General features: G+C 40.9%; 1 protein-coding gene across 2 annotated transcripts in view; it reads left to right on the plus strand.

Annotated features, from left to right (window-relative positions):
• Positions 1-23,902, plus strand: part of EVA1A (eva-1 homolog A, regulator of programmed cell death) — a 118,659-nt gene that overhangs the window by 80,322 nt on the left and 14,435 nt on the right. Inside the window, exon 1 of one of the 2 annotated variants that reach the window (XM_053459976.1) lies at positions 4,845-5,200. The exons of the other annotated variant lie outside the window; for it this stretch is intronic. The gene's annotated coding sequence lies outside the window, so the exon portion shown is untranslated. Of the gene's footprint in view, positions 1-4,844; positions 5,201-23,902 lie in introns of those variants that run through there. 2 annotated transcript variants of the gene reach the window in all.

Consider the following 23,902-nt stretch of genomic DNA (forward strand, 5'->3'; position numbering starts at 1 on the left):
TCATGTGCCAGGGCCCGGTGCTCTACTACTCCTGCTGCTGCTGCTACGGCACCTCTTTGACCGTCCTAACTCTTGGGGAACCTTTTTTTTTTAATTTAATTAATCCACTTTAATTTCTATAATAAAAGTGGAGTCCAGAAGGTGTCAGGAACCTCCACCTCTTGGGAACTCCCCCCGAATGTCCTTCCGAATTAATAAAAGACCCCTGAATTTGTGCACAGGTCTAATATGAGCCATAACCTACTGGTAGCAAAAACACCAATTGGGGGTCTTAGATATCATCAAAGAACATCGGTATAGGACTGTGTGACCCTGAGAATGTGCCCCTTCACCCTGAGATTGGGGCAAAAGCCTTGCGATTATATCCCAGTGTTCCACATGTTCCACGTGTAACAATGGTGGTCTCAGAGGGGGCAACGGGGTAAGGTAAATACGTCGCTGGGGATGCTGAGGCCTCTGGGCAAGCTTATCTAGGATATTTACAATGAATTTCTGCTCTGGGGTTTTTACCCACAAGGATCATGTTTTCCATGGGGAAAAGTTTGTAAAAATGTTTATTGTACATAAATATGAAAAAAGATATTATGATGCCCATTGCCGCCGTCCTGTTTTTTGTATGTTTGCAGGGACCATTACCATATTTACTGCAGATATCAGATCAGGTATTGTGCCTCCACTTATATATCATTGGACTAATGTGAACAAAAACACTATAACTTAATCATCGCAATATTTTGCTTTTTCTGAATGAAGAACATCTGCTTCACATTCAAACTCTATAAATGCAGAAATCTCCCTTAAAATACAGCAAATACATCTGCCAGGTCTGTTTTGGCTCCGTCTTGGTTTTGCCTGAATTAATTCAAGAAAAAAATTTTTTTTTCTCCAAATTATGCAAAGTGCAGCAATAGTGTAATATATATATATATAATATGATTTGTATTTCCGTAAGTGGAATATTATTCTGTTATGTTACATATTACTTGTTATGTTTTGTTTACCCATATATAAAATAATACATTATATATATATATATATATATATATATATACCGTATTTGCTCGATTATAAGACGACCCTGATTATAAGACGACCCCCCAAAATCTGAATATTAACTTAGGAAAAAAAGAAAAAGCCTGAATATAAGACGACCCTAAAGGAAAAAAGTTTTACCAGTAAATGTTAATTCATGTAAACTATTTTTTTTAATAAAAGCTATGATTGAGAAAAATATTTTTTTTGTTTTTATTTCCTTGTATTTTCCAACCTGCCCCCAGTTACGCACATCTGCCCCCAGGCTTGCCACACCAATATGGCACTGTGGCCCATGATATGCCTTTTAAACCTCTATATGCCACTGTGCCCCATGGTATGCCTTTTGACCCCCTATGTGCCACTCTGCCTCCAGAAATGCCTTATACCCCTATATCCCATTCTGGCATTTAGGGGGTTAAAATGCATATTATGGGGCAGAGTGGCATATAGGGAGGTATAAGGCATTCCAGGAGGCAGAGTGGCATTAAGGGAGTTAAAAGGCATTATATAGAGCACTCTGCCTCCAGAAATGCCTTATACCCCTATATGCCACTCTGGCATTTAGGGGGTTAAAAGGCATATTATGGGGCAGAGTGGCATATAGGGAGGTATAAGGCATTTCAGGAGGCAGAGTGCTCTATTAAATGCCCCCTTAACGCCACCTGAAATGCCTTATACCTCCCTATATGCCACTCTGCCCCATAATATGCCTTTTAACCCCCTAAGTGCCAGAGTGGCATATAGGGGTGTAAGGCATTCCAGAAATGCCACACACACACACACTTACTTACTTACCGGTGCTTCCAATTTCCTGCTGTATTGCCGGGGCAGCGGGTTGACGTCTCATTCCGCGGCAGCCGGGAGGAGGTGGAGTTGGCAGCGGGGGTTTGTATGCGTCCGTCGCAAATACCTTCCCCGGCTGTCAGCGATCAGGAACTCTGGAACTCTGATCTCTGACAGTCGGGGAAGGTATTTGCGACGGACGCATACAAACCCCCGCTGCCAACTTCACCTCCGGAAGCACCGGTAAGTGCGTGCGTGCGTGCGTGCGTGCGTGCGGGGGGGGCCACGATAGGAGGATCCAGGTCCCCTGCAGCGGTGCGGGGGATCTGGATCTTAGTCTCCTAATCAGACCTCTATTTGAGGTCTGATTAGAAGACGACCCCGATTATAAGACGAGGGGTATTTTTCAGAGCATTTGCTCTGAAAAAAACCTCGTCTTATAATTGAGCAAATACGGTATATATATATTGTATACCCCTCCCCCATAAGGTTTGACCTTCTGTTATGTTCCCATATATTTTCCTGCGGATGCAGTGTGAATTTGGCTTTGATTGTTGGGGTTTTACTTGTCACTGTTGTTTATATCACAGTTGGCTTCCTTGATTGCTGCTAAAGAAACCTTCCTTTTTTTTCCTTTCCCTGCGGATCACCATATGCTCTCCCAAACCGTAAACATTCCAGACTTAGTCAGCCGGATAATCCGACCTCCTTAAATATTAAAGAATGGGTTGATTGAATTTAGACCAGCCAACCTGTTCAAGGTGCGCTGTCTGGGTGAGATTGATGGGAGTCGTAGCTCACGGTAGCTGGAGGGATAGCTATTTGGAGGAAGGAAAACAGGTGAGGCACAAAATGTGAATAATATCGTGTGAAATTGTTAAAAGGACAATTTAAATTATTATTATTATTATTAATTATTTATTGTTTTATATAGCGCCATCAAATTCATTAGCGACTGATTGGCTGTTTAAAGTATCCAATCAGTGGCAGGAAAGTGCGCCCACTGAAATCAATAGGTGTTCTTGGGTGTAGTGTGACCGCTACTGATTATGCCCCCCCCATGCATTTGCAAAAGGGACCCCACGGTAATTTAAAGGGGGCTACATATGCGTTCAGGGCCGGCCTTAGGGGTGTGCGACCTTGCACAGGTCGCCATGACAGCAGGGGCGCCTGCCCGGGACTTAAATTAAAACATCGGGGTTTTTTTTTGTTTTTTTTTAAACTTTATTGACAAAAAAAAAACGATGCTTTAATTTAAGTCCCGGGCAGGCACACAGTCTTATTTTGCAAGTGTTATGTTGGTTGCAATGAAAAGGGAACTGATAAATTACAGTTGTTTAAAGTTTTCTAGAAACAGAGTTTTTCAGGTTAAAAAAAATGACAGCGCTTTGTTTACTTTACTGGTCGGGCCAGGCAGCTGGTTTCTTTCAGAAAATGTATACTTTACTTTTTAACACTGTTTTGAGGAATTGGTACAGTTTTGGCTTTTAAACGTCACCGCGTTTATTTCTTTAAAACATTACGCATGACCCAAAATGGGATATATTTAACTTATTAAGGGGAATCCGGGGGTACCTTGGTAAGTTAGTCTGTCATCAAAATAGCAAAATAATTGTAAATATTAAGAAAGAATTAGCTGACGCAATAAGGGTCGGGGTGATCTAATCAGCAGGATGTGGCGATGACACCACGTTTCAAATTTTACATCAGAATCACTTTTTACAGAGACCCCCATCTTCAGAAGGATATTGACATTTTGGAGAGAGTTCAGATAAGGGGCTTAGAGGAGTGAAGAGAGAGGGAGGGGATGTGATAGAAACATTTAAATTCTTTAACAAAGTTTATTTAAAGGAGCAGAAATGTTGGAACACGAGGCCATTATCTAAAACCAGAGGCTTAGATGTGATCTATTGTTGTTCTATGTTACTAAGAGGGGGGTGGATAAGTGGAACAGCCTCCCAGCAGAAGTGGTAGAGGTTAATACAGTGAGGGAATGTAAAAATGCATGGCATAGACATATGGCTCCTGAATATAAGACAAGGAAGCTGTATATTTCTGATACCATACAGTAAAATGCAAGGTTACCTATGGCCCTTGGGCTGCTCTGATTTAAAGATTTTGTGTCATTACCTTAGCTTTGTATGTTTGTGTTTGGCTTGCAGTTCCACGTATACGCACTAGGGTGCAGAGAGTAGCAAGGGCTTCAGGCAGCATTTACATGATGACTGGATCCTTTCTGTGCTGCCTCTTATGAGTTGCAATGGGTTTTCTTTGTATTCCCTTTCAGTAATTTTTTTGTGGTGGTCCCGTTGCATATCCCCCAACTATTTGACATACAAGACATGTATTCGCCCAAAAACACATCATTTCCTTACCTCCAGTCACCTCCAATGCTAGTTCAGCAAAAGCCAAAGTTATTATATATTATGATTTATTATAATGATTTATTATTATGATTTATTATTATTATTTATTAGGATTTATTATTATTATTATTTATTAAGCACTAACATTTTCCGCAACACTTTGCAATTTAAAAATTACATTGAAATTGACATGCGCGTTCCGTGTATTTTTTTTTTAACGTACTTTCGTGCACGTAAAGATTCCAAAACGTTTGTAAAAATAACAATAATTACGTTTTTTGTTACGTTTTGTGTTTTTTTGGGGTACAGCCGCTGAAAGAGATGATAATTATATAAAAAAAAAAATAATAGAAGAAGGCAAAAAAAAAAAATAGATTTTTTTTTTTTTTTCTGCAGAACCGGTTGGTAGGAATGCAGGCGGCCGGTGAAATCAGACAGGGTTTAGGATCCAGAGAAAAGAGGGATGTGTTCTGTATCATTAAAAAAAATCTCCCTGCCAATGAGTGATAACAGACCGAGGCCTGAGCTGGTCCTTTTTCATCCAATCTTGTCAGCACCCGCACATGGATTTTGACTGCAGAAGGGGGAGGTGGGGAGTAGGAGGTAGTGTTGGTAAGGGAGGGGAGAGAAGGAAAGTATTGTGAGGAGGTTGGAGGAAATGAGACAACCTTTTTTTTTTTTTGTTAAAGTCTACAAGACTCCAGGCTTTCCAGCGAATGGTTCTGGTTATCTACTTAGTTCTGAACTGTGTTTGTCTGCGAACACTCATCCTGGCATATAGCAGGGAGCCTGCGCCGGCAGCTGCCCAAACTTTACTGTTTTAGATGAAGTTTTTATTTTAAGGCACGGGGAAGTGATTTGTAGAGCGTGGCCGCAGCTTCTCGGGTTTACCTGTGTCTAGCGGAGGAGACTTATTCTTTAAGAAAAAAAGAATGGGACGTGCGGCTTGCTTTCTCCTGTTTCTTTAACTCACAGAATCTTAAGGAACAGAGAAGAGAGATCACACCACTCAGAAGGTAGGTCTCGGAAACTAAGAAACCTGGGCTATGAATGAACTTTCAGAGAGTCTTCTTCTTCCTCCTAATTATTATTATTATCATTATTATTGAAGAACACAATGTAATTCCTACGCTTCTTCTTATTTGTATTATTGATATTGCAGAACACAACGTAATTCCTACGCTTCTTCTTATTTGTATTTATATTGCAGAACAAAATGTAATTCTTACGCTTCTTCTTATTTGTATTTATATTGCAGAACAAAATGTAATTCTTACGCTTCTTCTCGTTTGTATTTATATTGCAGAACACAACGTAATTCTTACGCTTCTTCTCGTTTGTATTTATATTGCAGAACACAATGTAATTCTTACGCTTCTTCTCGTTTGTATTTATATTGCAGAACACAATGTAATTCTTACGCTTCTTCTCGTTTGTATTTATATTGCAGAACACAACGTAATTCTTACGCTTCTTTTTATTTGTATTACTTATATTGCAGAAGACAATGTAACTCTTGTGTTTCAATGCACTTTAATGTTGTCTTTTTAACATTTGTGCGGTGATTTATATATTTACGGTTTCGTTGTATGTTTACAGGGTGTTTTTTCTTTGTGGGATTTTGCACGACAATTTCTCAAAGTTAGAAAAAAGCTCATTCTTGCTGGGCTGGATGGCTGGCATTTAGAGGCGTGAGATGCAGCAATGTACCGTGTATTAAAAAGCAGAGCGTGCTATTGTAACCCTTTACATGCCAGAGAGCAGTCCTATCAAAATCACTACCATCTAGTTTCCATGTGGCTAGGTAGGTAGAAAAAAAGGGCAACGTGCATTGAATACGTCATCCGTAGTAATTTAATACTTGAATGGTGGCCAGGATTTGTTCTCCTTTTTATTCATTTGGATTTTTGGGGGGGTTCCATAAAGTTGGGTTGGGCATGCACCCCCTGGTTAAGAGAGGTCTTGCTTGCTATTGGATTACGTTGAAATTCAGCAAATAATCCAGGAAGAATGTTGATTCGGTTCTCTGTCTGCTCTGGTCACTGGAAGTTATTGTCGGCTCTCGGCTCTGGAATGCATTGTGTTGATGTGCCTACATCTCATGTGTAACTTTCCCTCTAATCTCATTTAAATTGTGATGGGGAGATAAGCTGTGGAGCTGGGACTGTTATTTGTGTACTGAGATAGAATATAATGTGTTGCTGACCTTTAGAATCCTGAAATGCTTTTCTAATCGTGACATAGAGGAAAGGTAGTTAATAATGAAATATGTGGTGGGTTCAATGTGTATTGAGCAGTCTTCTGGATTTGGTGAATTTCCGCTTAATAAGAGAATTTAAGAACATCAAGTATTCTGTTGATTAACATTAAACTTGATCTATGATGGAATGTAAGGAAATATTAAACACAAGATTAATTAAGAGTATTACTACAGTGAAACTACACTGCGTGGGCTTGCGGACTCCAGTCCAGACCTAAAGCCTGGTTTAGCCCAGGTCTTTGGGGGGGAAGGGAGCAAGCCTTGGCCAAGCCAGCTTTATCACCTTCTGCCCTTTCGTCTTTAGATCCCTGCTCACCTCCAGATGGATGCTCACAAGAGCCTGTTGATCAAGACAAGATGTCAGCACATGCACAGCTCCGTCAGGTTCTGCTCTACCCCAGCACCCCAAAGGTGCTATGACTTTAAAGGTTGATGTTTGACCCACCGAATGCAAGGGTGTCAAACTACAGTCCTCGAGCGTCACAAACAGATTAGGGTTTATGTAAATCCCTGCTTAGAACACAAATGATTTAATCAATTCCAACCATTCTGAATGAGCCATCGGTACTAATGCTGGGATATCCAGAAAATCTGGCCTGGTTCTGGCCCTCGAGGCCTGGATTTTGACACCCCCATCTTCAATGTGAAACTGTAGATTTTTTTTCTCCCTCCAATGCCAATATCACTTTTCAGAGATTTAGGAAACTAGAGTTGTGGGTGGTGTTGGGTTGCATTGAACCCCCATTGGCATAAAACCTCCTGGTTTCCATCACCTGTTATTTGGAGCTTAAGCGGTTCAAAACTACAACCATCATGACTATACAGTACATTCTATGCTTTATGGAAGTCTTTATGTCAGGATACTAACTAAAACGAATATATTGGTCACTGGTGTATCCCAGGCAATAAGACAAAATTTTTTTTTTTCTAAACATCTACTTTTCTACATCTTCCCCGATTTAGCTAAAATCTTCTAGTCTTTGGGATACTGAGATATCACCCCCCGTATGGTGTTCTTTGATTTACGTGTAATAACGGGAGTTGCAATCTGAAGCTCTGTCTTTCTTATCACGTTGGATGCACCCCAATAACTTATGGGAATCGTCGGAAAACCATGGAATCCCAGGGACTGTTCATGTTACCGCAGGTGTATTTACTTTCATCTGTTTAGATTCTATCCTTAAATGAATTGCACACCTACAGTTTGGTTTTGATCATTAAGATTCACAGCAGGGGTGGCCAGCAGGTAACGACCCAACTGTTTGTAAACTTCAGTTTCCATAATCTTAAAACAGTCTGGTGGCTGCCTCTACTATAGAGAAAAAGAAGATGTCTTCTATATGAAACAAATAATATTCTTGATAAGTCGGTTTCGTAAGCTTGAGATGACACGGTCAACAGATGTTTGGTTTTTGGTTGACTGGTTTATTTCTCTAATAAAATGAGAATTCTATGGAATTTCTTGATTCTATTACTGGTCGGAAAAATGTTGGTGGAACGTTATTGGAGGTGGGTTACGTTCATTCTTAATCAGGAAAATACAGAGTCTTTGTTGGCCAAGGAAGTTGACTTGGGTCTTCTGCAACCTCTTACCAGCTGAGCAACTTTGGAATGGTTTCAGGACGTTGAGGATCTAAATGCTCCGAGACCTTCCAGCCGTCTCGATTCACCTTAAGTTTTCAGGTTCCTTTAAAGTCGGCTGGGGTCACCACGACAAAGCTGGGAGCAATTATTATTATCAGTGAATTCACCGATTGTTCACATCTGTGCATCACTCTAACTACAACTCATCTGTTAATGAACACAACCTTACTGTGTGGCATCTTAATAAAAATAGTTAAATGGATTTAAAAACATATTAAGTCACACACGTTAACCGAAATCCTCTAATTTTCAATGACACTCTTTAACACATGGCCTCTTACGACATTAACCTCATTCATTTGTGTGTTCAGTGTTCTTAAATAACATGAAAAACTCAATCACTCTCACTCTGCAAGAGTTTACAGATAGATTCCTTTTTTAAAAGATAAATTATACTTTTCACGGTTTCGTTGTGATGCAGCCCTGCACAATGTTTTGTTTTGTTTTTTATTTCGTTATCTTTCTGCGACTTTGTAATGTTTAAGATTTTATGTATCAGGAATTTCAGTAGCTCTGGTAGCTTAGGACCAGACCCATACATACAATCTGCCTTCTGTTATATTTGTCTTTCTTACTCATTTCTTAGTAATGATTCCCCAACCTTAATATGTAAGCGTGAGCTCCCAATGCCTTCTACCCATAGCAGGGTTCGAGATGGAACCATTCTTGTCTATGGAGCGCAAGCCTGGAAGACAAGCGAAATTACCACCAGCACGAAAGGAGTTTCACAGAGCAATGGGAGGCTGGGAAAACTTATTTTTAATATAAAATGAACAATTATGGCAAAAAAAAACCTGATTTAGCTGTTCCTTTGATTATTTATTGCAATACGTTCCCTTAGAGGGATACTCCACCCATCATATGCCCCAAAATGTATGTGATAGCTGAGACGTCCCTTTCATGTATTTGCTCTTTCGGCCGCTGACCACCTTTTATTCCAAAGAACCGGACATGTTAAGCAAAAGCACTCATAGTCAGCCCTGGCGCTGGCTCAGGGAAAGCTGTCCGCGGCGCCAATCACGGGCAAGAATTGTCGGGGGGTATCTGTAGCTGCAGAGCTGCAGCTTCTTCAAAAATTGTCCACAAGGTTTCTGTCCTCACATATTCACTTATCCCCCCCCCCAAGGAATACCGCAAACGTATACAATGTATCCGTACGCTAGCGTGGAGAGTGCTCCAGTGTTTACAAACCTATGACATATGGCTCTTGTAGTATGTAACGTAAACCCGCAGTCGGGGATTGGCGCTCTGCTTTAAATTAGATTGCAGTTTGATTGCTGCAATCTGCCTGTCAGAAGGGCCGGCTAATTTCCTTCCTCCCGTCCCCAGCATCGTCCCCAGCATCGGCACACCTCCGAGTATTATGTTACAGCCGCAAATAGTTGGGATCTCCGCTTGCAGTCGCGAGCCGGGCCCTTTTGTGTAACACTCATCGCAGGATTGTAGACAGACTTATGTTACTGTAGCCTTGTTTGGGTTGGTAAAGCTCTTAAACACCATCTCCTTCATCCTTTGAAGCGGTGAGTGGTACCCGTGTTAATTCTTTAACCGATAAGAAATGCTCTGGAACGTGATCCATGTCTGTCTCTTTGCCTTTTAAAGGGCATTTCTTAAAGTCATGGCTGAGTTTCTTTTCCATGGCCGAAGTGTGTTGGCTTCGCTGTCGGTGTGCTTCTGCTGTGTATGTGCAGGCCATGGAAGTACCTCCCAGTTATTTACCCCCTATTGGCATAAAACACCTACCAGGATTTGCAAAGGGGAATGGGATAGTCGCCCTTCTGGGTGTTCTTACAAGAGACTACCGGAGTAGTCTGGGTCTGGAACCAACAACTGGGACGTAAGCCGAAATCCAGGACTGTTGGCAGCTATGCAAGAATGCACAGAGCAGTGTGAATGCACAGGAAGCCATACTTGTCCTGTATACCATGGTCTTATCAGACTGATTTATACTCATTTCCTCTCTAATGACCGATTGGGAAGTAGGATATGCAAGAGACAGATTCATGCGCTAAGTATTATTTTTAACGGTGATGTCAGATCCCTTCCTGAAGAGACAGAGCGGAGAGTTTAGTTAAGGGTTAATGTTAATTAACGCAGTATGGGTAATCATTTTGTTACGCTCTTAGTTTTCCTTTAAGTGTTTCCAGGTAATACGATGTCATATGCATAGATGGATCTAACAGGGATAAAGTTAACGTATCATTTAGGATAAAGGTTGCCAGGTTACAGATGGATTATATCAGCGGATATAGAGAATTCCTTTCCTAGATGCATGTTTCTGGTCCGTGATCATGATGGGAGTTCTAATCATCTTCTGATTGACTGCGAATACCAAGACACAAAGTCAGCCTTTTTAACCCCCCCAAAAATACCTGCTTCCTCCAAAAGGCAGGAATTATAAAAAGGAGTCAACTCACCTTAACGGACTTCTCCAGCGTGCTTCTGCTAATTTCCCATATATATATATATATATATTAATCTACCGGTGTATTTTCTACCGCAAGAAACATACCGGTACTTACCAGTAGGGCACATGATGCCGCTCATCGGTTTGCTCACAATACATAGGTGGTGTTATGATGTCATGTCAGGTTTCCGTCTCTTTTGTGAGTGGGCTCATATAGATCTGGCGGGTGGCCTGATAACCAGGAATGCCAGCAGCTAGGATATATATGGAATCCAGGATTGTTGGCAGCTATGCGAGAAGCTTATCATTAAGAAGTGACATTTGAGGATGGGGAATTATTCTGAAGCATTCATTTTTAGGCATTGGGCTAATTGGAAATTTATTTTAAGGATTGGGGAGCAATGTCGGGTTCTGCATCGTATAGGAGGGCAGATTGAATGGAAGAAGAACCCTTTTATCTGTCGAAAGATGAGAATATATTTAATGATAGGTCAAAACCGGCAAGCGCCTCAGGCCCAGCAGAGTCCGCGTTCATCATGAGCGCTGGGACGGGCACACCTCGGGAATGTTTTTCTGGGCTGTCATGGGCTTTAATACTCATGACATTAGAGAAACGCCTGGTGCCCAATTTCCCGGAGGCTTTGTGTCGGCGGTTGACACCTGACAGTGACTGCTGACAGTTGATGTTGCTCCTCTTGTGAGCAACAGAATCATAAATAGGGAAGATTTGTAGGGGGAGATACTTGGGGGTTCTTCATCATCCGTGAGTTCAGCAAAATCAATGTATTTTTGCACACCTCCTACCGCTGCTTTTATTTCTTTCTATCCTGTTTCCTTCATCCCATTGCCCCTTCGTGTCTCGCCCCCCCCCCTTCCGATTCTTCTGATTATACCAGTGATTTTCTGCTGGCTATAACCCTCTCTATGCTATTCCAACCTAAATGCTCATCACGCATGATGGGAGTTTTATTCTATAGCACCGGTGGTGCGGTGGCTTTGACTATAATAGTTTGCGGGATAAAAATTATCCGCAAAGACTAAGGCATCTCAATGTGTCCGGCTTGGAGGAGAGAAGACAGAGAGAGGGGATGTGATAGAAACATTTAAATCCATAAAAACAAAATACAAGAGGGAATTTTAGGCTCAGAGGCTTAGATGTAATGTAAGGAAGTTTTATTTTGGAACAGCCTCCCAGCAGAAGTGGTAGAGGGTAATACAGTGAGGGAATTTAAACATGCATGGGATATGGCATATGGCTCCTTAATATAAGGCTTTGCCTGCTTTCTGAGCTCTGTCCCACAACGGGTTAATCCGTATCATTGCACACACGACACATTTCACTTTACTCGGATTTGTAGAGTTGCTAGTGGTGCGAGACCACACATGCAGAAACAGGCAAAAATGAGAGTCCTGGCTCCACTCCCACCCGGCACAATGCCTCGAAGCTTTCGGATCAGCGATGTGACTTACACTTGGTTACTTCCCTTCTTCTTGACTTGTTTGATTAAGGAAGAGCCTCAGGACTGTCTCTGGAATTTGCTGCCTCATTGTCCTTTTGGAAGCCTTGAAGTCAGATCTTACCCCAGCCAGCGATGTTAAAGGGACCCTGGCAACCAAATCTGACGTGCTTTCAAAAAAGAAACGTAATGGTCAATGCACAGAGCTTGTCAAATTGATAGCAAATGTATAGATCAAATGTGTTTCTAAAGGTATTTTGTGGGGTATTCGCCGAGTGTCCACTCAAGCTCAGTATACAGTATACCGAGCTGTGCTCCACTGGTAATAGTATGTATTGGTTTATATAGCACCACCATATTCCACAGCGACGTATGTACAATCTAAAAAATCATTGTGATTGGCGCATTGTGGATGCCATATCTATCTGCCTTAAAGCCCTAGGCCAGCGCCACCCAACCACCCCCTCCGCTGCCAGGAAATGACATCATATCCCAGTTCTCCACCTTTTAAGGTCACACGACATAGGTGAACTCCGACACAGTCCTCCATAGGTCAGTTGCAGCGATCAGGGATCTCCCTTTTAACCGGCCTGCTAATCAGTGGTGCCCCAAGAGGGCAATAGGCTTCCTGTTTAGGCTGTTACCCCCTGGACCTGTGGCCCTAGGTGCATGCGCATGAATAGGACTATAGCATGAATGAATTCAATCAAAACACAAACGATATATTTGGTCTGCTGTCATTTGCCATAATTTGGCTGTTATCCATGTAGATCTTTTAGCGGAACCCCTTTAAGAAAAATAATTCTGCTTATAATTAAAAGAAATACTGGTGATATTAGAAACATTCAGGCCATCGAGTCCTTAATCAGTCGTTGGTCTCGTCTTTGATTCAGGAGCCATATGCCTATCCCATGCATACCTAACTTCCCTTATTGTATTAGCCTCTACCATCTCTGCTGGGAGGCTGTTCCTCTGATCTTCCACCCTCTCATTCAGCAGTTGCATTTTTGCAAATCTACTGTTTAACCGTGACCACCCTGACGTAAAATACACGCTTTGTATCCAATGAACGTATAGCGATTCCCGTAGGTTAGAATTTTTTTATTTTCCTGTTCCATAAACTCTGATTTTATGACATCAGAAAGGAAACTTGGCTTCCGTGGCATGTTTTTGTTATCAGCAACCGGGCTGAATTTATCTTAATTTTAAAATTGCCCTTTCTGACAGTAATGACTGCCTGACTACTCTTTAGCGGGGATATCCTGAGGCTTGTGGACAGACATGTCAGTTATGGGCAGAAATTGAGCAGTTACTCAATGTCAGCGGCCTGGAGGCTGTGGAGACCTCTAAGTCTTACTGTGGGTTTTTCCGACACTGATTATAATTCATAGGCAGCTTTGCAATTAAATAAGGACTAGTCGCCTCTGTCCCCTCTCGCCTTTAACCCTTCGAGTACAACCCTTATCAGACCCATTCGGCCCGTCTAGTCCGTCTAGCCGTATGTCTATCCCATGCATGTTAACTGTATTAACCTCTGGCACGTCTGCTGGGAGGCTATTCCGCTCATCAACCACCCCTTCTGTAAAGTAATCATGTATTAATAGTGCAAGCGCTCAGACAGTTAAACAATTTTAATAAATACAGCTGGTCCGTAACAAAGCCGAGGTGGTTATTATTAACCGGAGTCCCTTTATGGTCTGTAAACATCTCCTCTTTCATTTTACTTAAAAAGCTTTTCTACTTTGATCCTAGGGGCCGTGTTACCGGTTGTGACCATTTAAATAAAGGTTCCTTGTACGCGATAAAGTAGGATTTCTGCTCCGGTGCAATTAAAAGCCTTCGATTTTGAAACATTTAAACAGTTTAATTGTATAATAAGTGGCTAAATCACAGACAACGTGGGCTTGGCTTTCATTTCTGCGGGAATAGACAAACTGGATATCGCGTCGTCTCCTCCATCGTTCTTCTGTTATTGCAGAAAAGTAAAATTAATACTTGAGAATTCTTTCATTTTTAGACAGAACATCCGTTCCTGAATCTCCGTGCCTCGCGCTGTTTCTAGAAGTTGTCAATGAGCCTTGTTTTTCTATTGGCCGAGCAGTATTTTTGGTGCAAGCCAATAGGAGGACAAGGCCGGTGGTGTCCATCTTTCTGCAGAATCTGTCCATGTATATTTGCCCCTTTCCCCCAACCCTCCCCCTCTAATTTCCGTGCAGGAGGTGTGTGTTCAGCCAAACGCCATCTCCATGCATACTTTAAGTCCAGCGTTGGCTTCATGAAGGCTGTTCATAGCGCCATGCACATGCGCTAAAAGTGCTCCCATTGATTTCAGTGGCTTCCCTTTTGGAATCAGCCAATCAGTGGAAAGAATCATTGGATCATGGAGGTAGAGGGCAGCTGCTGCAGCAGGGCTGTAGCTACTGTATAGGCTGTATAGGGTAAGTGCTTTTTTTTTTTTTTTTTAAAGAATGCACATTAAACGACTCATAAAGTGTTTTCTTATGCACTTTGACATTAAACTGTCCCTTGATTTTGTAAATAGTGTTTTTTTTTAATATCACTTGAAATATTGTAATATTAATTGTAATGAATTTATGGAACTACCTAAAAAAAAAACTACAATAATTACAACAACTGTAACTTTTCTACGTTTTTTCTGCTATAGTTAAAAAAAAAATAAAAAATAACTAAATTAGACTTTTGGTTTAATTTTTTGTTTAAAATGCAGACAGGCCCAACAGCTGTGCCCTAAAGCTGCAAAGCCAAGCGCCAGGCCAGACTGCTTTGATTTTATTGGAAGCGTTTCTGTGGTTGGGGGGTGCAGAGTGTCTTTGTTCAGGCAGCCAATATTTAAATAAAAGAGACCGCACCTTAGAAAAATCCTTCGCATATAATCTAAGTTGCCTCTTTGGCAACAAAAAGGTTAAATCTTAATAAGGTTATAAAGAGAGTAAAATTCTTAGTCTACTCTGCTAAATTTAACACTTTTATAACTAAATTCAGTCTTAGGAGCATTATTCCTCGTAACATTTAATGTCTATACCTTTGTCAGAAATAATTCTTTCATTAATTGAAATTTTGCAACCGCTGGCACTGATAGGCTGTTGCCCCGGAATATGAAAAGTTTTTAATAATATTTTTAATAATACAATGGCAGACCTGCTTAATTCTTACATTTAAAAGCTAAGCCTTTATGAGCAACATTTAAATGAACATTTGCAATGAGATAGTGAATGCTGATAATAAATATCATTTATTATTTTGTTTGCGAGAGCATGCAAGCTCTGCATCCACTAATAAGCAGGATATTGGAAGCCATTTCTTTTTGGGTGGAAAACGTTGCCTTTGAGATCGCTTTCGAAGAACACGCATACAGAATATAACAGAAAACAGATTCTTGATCTACAGAAAGTTTCTTATAATACATTAGCTGGCCGCATACAAGCACATTAATGCCCCCCCACCAGAATCTGTTATCATGGTTGCAAGCAGCCGTATAAAGCTGCCTGCTCCATGGACAGATCGCTGCCTAAAGACTTTATTGATATCTTTTTTTATTGTTAAAAAATCAGTCCATGCCCAATCAGTGTGTTTAACATTAAGCAAGAGCCTCATAAACACCCAAGACTTTCTCCTTCTTTCAAATATATATATATATTTTCTTTCCTCCAAATATAAGACTTTCTCCTTTTCTATGTTTTTGTGTGATTAAAGTTTCAGAGAGGAAGATATTGAGTGTCAGATCTGCTTTGGTTTAATTTTCAAGTCTTACTAGAGCAAATCATGTTTTATCCAAGTGGAACAGCACCTCTAAGTGATGCATCCAGGAGATATTATCGTTTCTAGATTTTTATAGCGCCATCATATTCTGAAGCGCTGTATTATAAAGTCAGATTTTTATTTTGTCGGCCAGCACAGAATTTTGAGAGTTTATTTATTTATTAATTTTTTTAAAAAGTTGACATTTGACAGTATATCTGCAGCGACCGGTAATAATTAAAAATTTTAAGCATGTTTAGTTTACACGTCCCTCTTGCAAAGTGAGCCCCCCCCCAGAAAGGGCTCACCTCTGCCTTAAATTCGGGAACACAAATAAAGAACAGGAAACAAAGAGCTATGAATTAAAAGCAAGACCGGTGTTGCTCTTAAATCAATCATTCTCTGCGCTGACCCTCCCCTTCTGTGCGCTGCTTTGTTGACATAAATCTGTTTGCGTAGCCGGTCGGGGAGCAGTTCTTGCTGCGGGGGAATCTGGATAAAACACATAGGCTGCAGGACACCGGTATACCACAGCGGGTGTATAATATATAATATATTACAGGGAAACAAGCCGCATAGACATAATTACTGCTTTCAGGAGTGCGGAATGTGCGATACAGATATATGATAGACACATAGAATGTGACGGGAGATCAGACCCATTCGGCCCGTCAAGTCGCCCGTTTCTCCCGCTGTAAAGGATCAGACCCTAATCAGTCGTTGGTCTCGTCTTAGATTCAGGAGCCGTATGCCATGCATGTTTAAATCCCCTCACTGTATTACCCTTTACCACTTCTGCTGGGGGTCCGATCCACTTATCTGCCGGGAGTCCGATCCACTTATCTGCCATCCCATCATTAACGTGAAACCTCCTTACATTCCATCTAAGCCTCTGACCCTCTAGTCTCAGATCATGACCGCTTGTTCTAACATTTCTCCTCCTTTCCAGTGAACTTCCCTCCTGTACTTTGTTAAATCAATTTATGTATCAGACCAGTTTTTTTTTCTTCTTCCAGCTATTACATAATTAATACATCTTGTATATATATATTTTTGTAAGTAATTTTTGTTTAATTTAAAATTAATGGTGGGACCATTTTTTTTTCTATGTTGGAAATAAATTTGTCATACAATAGTGTTAATAAAAATTCTAAAATTTTGCGACGACAAAATACATTTCCGCTTTTGATTTTAGAGTTATTTTGAGCAAGCTGATGCCAAGTAAATATGTTAATTAGTTTGACATATTATATTTATTTTTAATTTTTTTGGTACCTCCCTCCATTGTGTTGGGGGAAGGGCAGATTGCTGGAAGTTGGTTAGGAGTATTGATGAATGGTTAGGCTCAGTTCCTACGTTCTCAGGGTCTGAAGAGCGTTTGGAGGATGGAAAATGTGTTGCAGGCTAGGAAATGTTTAATAAAACGTGTCATCGGCTTGATAGCACATTGTTTCTGTCGTGCAAATAACAACAACGGGGGTGATAAAATTAAATGACATCACATCTTCTCCATAACAATTTAATTACCAATATGTCGCTAATTTATTTGCATCCAAGATGGTTACAATTTTAGTTGACTGTTAATTCTGTTCCCTGGCAGGAGAGGGAAATTGGTCAGTTTAGGATTAAAGAGGAAGCCTCGTGAACAAATAATTTGCACGCAAAATCAGAATTAATTCACCTAATTTTCATTAACTTTACCGGCATATCTGGAGGCAGCCATTGTATGCAGTTTCGGTAACACCCCAAACACCGCACTGAGCTGATTCTTTCTGGCAATGCTAACGAAGTCCTGCTTATGCTAATGAAGTCCTGTTTATGCTAATGAAGTCCTGCTTATGCTAATGAAGCCCCTTCCACTATAGTCTGAGCGGAAGCACCTATACTCCTACAAACCTCAGCTGTTAATAAAATCATATTTTGTGAAAAGTTATCGAAACAGAAAATGAATTTTTTTTTACAAAACTTCTTTTGGTTGCGTACATTGATCCGGTCGCCGGTGCAAGCCTGCCCTGATAAGATGGTGACCCCTTTAACCACTAATGGGTTCTTTTTAGAAACAGTGTTAATACCGTCATATAGACCAGTCGATTAAAAACAATATAGTCCATTATTTACACGCAGTTAGCAGTTCAGGGGCTATTTTCCAAAAAATTATAATAGAACCATTTTTATCAGGTTACTATTGTGATAAGAAGTGTCGTGGTTTCTATAAATACATAGAGGGGCTTGTTTCTCAGTAAGGGCTGTAAAGCTTTGGAATCCACTGAATGTTTAATCCAGATTATTCTGACCGCCCTTGGTGTCATAAACGTGCATTCATATTGATACCCGAGGGGCATACGTGCACGTGCGTTACATGACCTGAAAAACGTAACGTGCGGCTGCGCATCTCCAGCCGTCGGACGTCATTGGGAGACCGCTGGCCTTAAAGTGCCGGGGCCGCCTTGTTATTCCCAGTTGGAGCTCTGCCTACCCCCATACTCTCTAGAGATTAAAATGGTTTGCTTCCTTTCTTCCACCCTCTTTTCTTCTCAAGGGTCCACGGGCCAGTGGGTACAGCAGTGAAAGTCCTCTGTCCACCTCAAATAATGGTTGGCCCATGAGCTGCAGACTCCTTCACCCCTCGGTATTCGGTTCCCATGGGAAACTATACACGTTAACACAATGGATTGTATATTTTTTTGCCAATATAAACTGAGACGGAACAGATCATTTCCCTTCTGTAGATACCAGTTAATCCCATTAAATGATAAACATTAAAAGAGCCGACAATTTCCCGCCAGCCGGGGATCAAACGGACCGAGGCGCCCTTTTAGCGCCATTCACTGTGGTTTTGCTTTTCAGAGGCAGAGAAACTCGTATTCTTGTGAAATCACTGATGTCGTAAAATAATTACCCCGGCCTTTCATTTTTTTCCTCATTGACTCTCGTTTAAAAACACTGTAAATTATGGTCAATTGCTCATAAACATTGCCGTATTGTAAATATTTATGACCCTCTAGTACCTGGATTTCTCACCCCCTCTGCATGTTAAAGGGACCAGCTAAACACTTAATAGCCAGTGATGACTTAATAATGGCACAGAGACAAGCACTGATAGGTTGTTGCCATATACACTAAAAAAAAATCTTGTTGTGTTTTGTGATTAAACCTTCCGACAAAAAAACTAAATAAGAGATCCGTGAGGTTTTCTTGCTTAGCATACTAGAGAGTACAATTATATTGCGTCAATTAATACAGTGCGATTAATAATAATGTCTAAAAAAGTGAAAAAATAATAATACATCTTTTATTCAATTTCATTAACCCCTTGTAGTTGGGCCACTTACAATTCTTTTTGTTGTCAAAGGTTGTGGTCATTCAGGGGTTAACTACCAATGAACATATAGATTGTACAGGGCTACGGAATATGATGGCGCTATAGAAAACAATAAATAATAACGATATATTGTGACCTTGTCTTTGACCAAATCCTATGGGGTTTATTCACTAAAAGGAGAGAGTTTGCAGGCGAGTTTGGACTCCTTGACTTTACTACCCATCATGAAGGGCAAACCCCAGTGATTGCCCTGTATAATGCATAGTTAACTTTAAAGTGTCTTGAATTATGCGTTAATACGCAAATGCCTTCGTATATATATGAGAACGGACCGCCTTCTAGTATGGGGGAGACGCATATAGCAAGCATAAATCAGGCGTAATGCTGAATATCGCTCTTATGGCATTTTTTATATATATCTATATATATATATATATATATAGTGAAATGCGACGGTTAATTGTCATTTTTTTTGGTGAGACTCATACACGTTGGACATGAAGCCCCCATAATTGTTATTGTCAACATATTCTGCGTAGATTACTGTATGACTTTCATTTTTTATATATATATAATACTGCAATTATGATTCTTGAATGTAACGTTAAATAAAAAATCTTAAATAACATAGTTCATTTTTTTACTAAAAATGAATAAATCATGATATATATATACACATGTATGCTGTGGTGTCATTATCTAATATCTATAACTCACACTGTTAATGTATCTGGTCGTTCTGGCTTTTCTGATCTCTGATATTGTCTCGCGGGAGCTTGTGGGGTTGATGAAGTCGGCAGCGATTACTGGTATCGCTGTTTACCCTCCGATGGATAATTGCATTCGTCACACAGGGAACGCATTGTACTTATCGGTGAAATCATTGTCAGGGTGTCAGTTCTATGAGGTGTAATTATGTAGAGAATACGTGGGAAAACTGTCTGCATTCTAAGACAGACTCCCTGCGTGACAGCTCTGTACCGCGCTTCACTCTCGGCTAAAGGTTACCCATTCTTCTTATACAAACATATGAAATCATTGGCGTGTCTTAGACACTTATTATACATGATATCTGAAGCAGCGTTTGGCTTACCTGCCAACATTTCAAATGGCCAAAGACGGACATTTATGTTTTACAAGGTGTGGTTAACGGCGTGGCCGGTGGGGGGCTTTACTGGGACTTTTTATGTGGCTTTGGGGTGTGTATGCGCGCGTGTGTGTATATGAACATGTAAAGTACTATATATAAAGTCTTCAGCGGGATCCCCACCAAAGAATGCATATCTACACATGCGCACATGGGGTATCCTTCGATTCCCCAGCCCCCACAAACTCTTCTTCCGTTCCAAAGAAGGACTGGTCCTCCTTTAAAGGGACACTTGGTAGTTATGACTCTGCCCTACATCGTCGGGCAATAGCCGTAGTCTGGATATGGTGCACACAGCAGAAGATCCACTAGTGATCATATTTCACCGGTCACAGCTGTGTTAATATACGAAGCACCGAGTGTTTATTTTCTTTAAATACAGTAATTAGCTCACGGGGCTGTAATCCTCGGTCAGAGAGCCCCGTCAGTGTGTTAAAAGGCTGTTTTCTTTTGCAAAGCCATCATACGAGACCTTCGTACAAAGCGCTCTGGAGATTGGAGGAGAAGGGAAGGATTATGCGGACGCATCACTGGAGTTTCACAATGCTGACCGAGGTCACCGGCTGTACGCGTGGGCGACAAATCTATTTAAAGTTTATTGAACATTTTGTGATGTAAAATACTATTAAAACAAGGACCACTTTGAACCGTGGGTGATAGATAGCTACCAACAGTCCCGAATTTCCCAAACTGTTGACTGTCTTGGCAGATGTCCCATTTATTGTGTGTGGCTGTAGATTGGTAGATATCGGCCAAGAACTGTGACATCATACAGGTGACAGAATCGGAACGTGAAATGGCTGAGACTTTGTAGTTCGTAAAGGGGTAATTAATTAGTCGTGGTTCTCTGCCTTTTCGTATAAAATTGTAATTAAAGAGAAGGGTTGTCCCGGTTTGCCCGATGGCCGGTCCGGGGCCTGTCTGAAGTCCTACCTTTCTTCTTACAACGTCCTTACATATGCTGTCTGAGCAGATCACCTTCTACCAGTTCGGGTGTCACAAAATATCGCTTATTTACATTTATAACACACGATTACATGGATTAATTTAATAAACTAAACTGTAAAATATGGACGTTGTTAAAGCAACAGTTCCACTTTAATATATATCTGAATGCAGAGTCTATAGACATCACCCTCCCCCCCCCCGACTTTGGACCTTTTCACACCGATTCTCTCACGCCACCGACAAGACCCCCGGGTTATGCAGCCCCCGGTAATGACTTGTGTGATTGATTGGAATCGGAATATTAAATTTCAGAAGCCTCTTTTGACCTTGTTTGAAGCATTGCCTACCTTCATCATCCAAAGGGTTAAAATAATATCTATAATTTCATGTTTACATTCTTATGATAAATTTCTCATAATCTCTTAATTTTATTAGTCCCGGCGTATAAATAAATAACTAAAATAGTCATTTTCCGGTTGATGGTTTGTAGGTAGACTGCCGGCGTTGCTCTGGTGAGCTGTGTCGTTGCCGATATGTTATTCTGTATCTATCCATGCGAATGGGACATTACGATCTGCCCGGTGGCACGCAGCGAAGGCCGTGTCTCTAATATCCGAGGCAGAAGGAGTCTCCGGCCCCCCGCAGGCCTCCGATGTTATCCAAATGTGAATGGAATAATGGAACAGGAAAAAGACATTCCTGGGACAGATGGACAAAAGCAGGCGTTGCATTAAAGGAATACCTGCCTCCTCCGAACATTACCTGTACAATATAAATTGTCCCAAAGTATGTATATGGATGTCACAATATATATTATACACCAAGTGGGAGTGCTAGAAAAGACGGAACTTAACCGGAATGAGTAATAGTAACAGTAATTGTTATAATAAAATGTTATTAACATATATATATATATACGTAGCCAGTACTGTAGAAGTATAAAGGTTATATACAGTATGTCATGTTTTTGTTGCACTTGTTTAATATTCACCCATCTGTCAAATGTAAAATAGTGAGTATTATTATTACGCATGCGATGTTACGGGAAACGTTTGAATCGGTCCTAATTATTCCTGGAACAAAAAAATGTTGGTTTAATCAGCATCCAAAACCTACGACATGCCGGCTAATTGGATGAATCATCAGTTACAGTAAAGTATTTACTTTGTGTAACATTCCAGTATGTAAAGATAAGGATTCTGCATTGAAGGGGGGGCAACGCAGAATTAAGTGTTTTTCATTAGAATTGGTCAGTATGTTCTAAAGAACTTTTTGAACGATGAAAAGTATTTCCAGCACAATTTGATGGCCTGTCATATGAGACCAAGCGAAATCCGTACCCTTCTACCGTCATACCCAACTTTTTAATGTAGCTAGACATGTTAATGATACGTTATAATATGATATGATAAATATAAACTCTCCACTACATGTCTGATATTGGCACAAGTTTTATTATCTAGGCTTGGCCCAGGACAGCACCCCAGCCGCCCCCACCACTGACCTCCGCAGCCGCCGTCCTCTATGCTACCTGTGCTGTATTTTCATCTCTGATCTCCCAAGCCGGGTCATAGAGCAATGGCGCTGGCAAGCCAGATGACCTAATAGGCGATCTGCCCTCAGCTTCGACACCCACGGAACTGCCACCCTAGTCAGCCTAAACCAGAATACGCCGCTGGTTTGGACACTATGGAGAACTCCATGCTGATCTTCTCCAGCATTTGAAGTTTTCTCTCAAAGGACACGGGTGGTTATTTTGGTAGAAAAACCATTGCTGGAGCCACCTGTGCTCACCACTGGAGACGGTGAAGACCTCCAACAGCAACTGGGCACGAGGACAATAGGGCATCAGCATTGGAGATTTCATCATAACTTCATACCGGTCGTCCGAAAAAATCTTAATAGAATCCAACAGCATTACATAACATCATAGCGTTAATCATAATTTAGAAGAGTTTTCCCCCAAACGTCATGTTTTCTTTCATTTTTTATATATAAGTGTGTTTATCAACGTCGCGGCCCTTTAGGGTATTTATACTCAGAATAGTTGACAGTTTTATTGTAATAATCCGTCTTATCCTCCTGTGCCCTGCAAAAGCCTCCACAATAGCGGAGTCCGTGCCAAAGTAATGTGGAAATCGGACTGACGGTGGCACCTATCCAAAGCCGGCAGCTTGTGCTGGCACTTTAAGCGAAGCCATTGAGTCAGCAGTAATATGCATTAACAAGTAGGCCTCGTACAAACCGATCACAAGCTTTGGCTCATGAGAACGCAACACCCTTTAATGGCCTTCTGTCTACTGATGTGTTACTTTATGATGGAAATTTCAGAGTTCCGGGGAATCTGGAATGCAAGGAATATTTTATATGTTACATTTAAGAGACTAACAGTACCCGTTATCCAGGAAGACACAACTGTTGTATGCATTATATGTGCAAATGAGCTCGGAAAAAATATTCACTCCTAATATTTATACCGCGGAACTTTCTAAACGAGCTGGCCCTGAGACTCTTAAAATATATACCCTTCAAGAGACCATCGTGAAGATTCTGTGTAGTGACTCTCCAAGTGGCTCTAATACCGGTCATCATGGAAACCTTGACTTGTCATTATTTAAAGATACACTTCATTGAGTCACCTGCATTCAAGCAGGGACCTCTATCATAACATATGGGTAGCAAATTCATTGTTCCCCCTCTTGTGGCATTTTAAACTTCACCCCAGGCGGCATTATGTCTTGGGCCGGCCCTGACCCGGCCCCTATATTTTATTA

Source organism: Spea bombifrons, chromosome 3 (assembly GCF_027358695.1).
Source record: "Spea bombifrons isolate aSpeBom1 chromosome 3, aSpeBom1.2.pri, whole genome shotgun sequence".
NCBI classification, from domain to species: Eukaryota; Metazoa; Chordata; class Amphibia; order Anura; family Pelobatidae; genus Spea; species Spea bombifrons.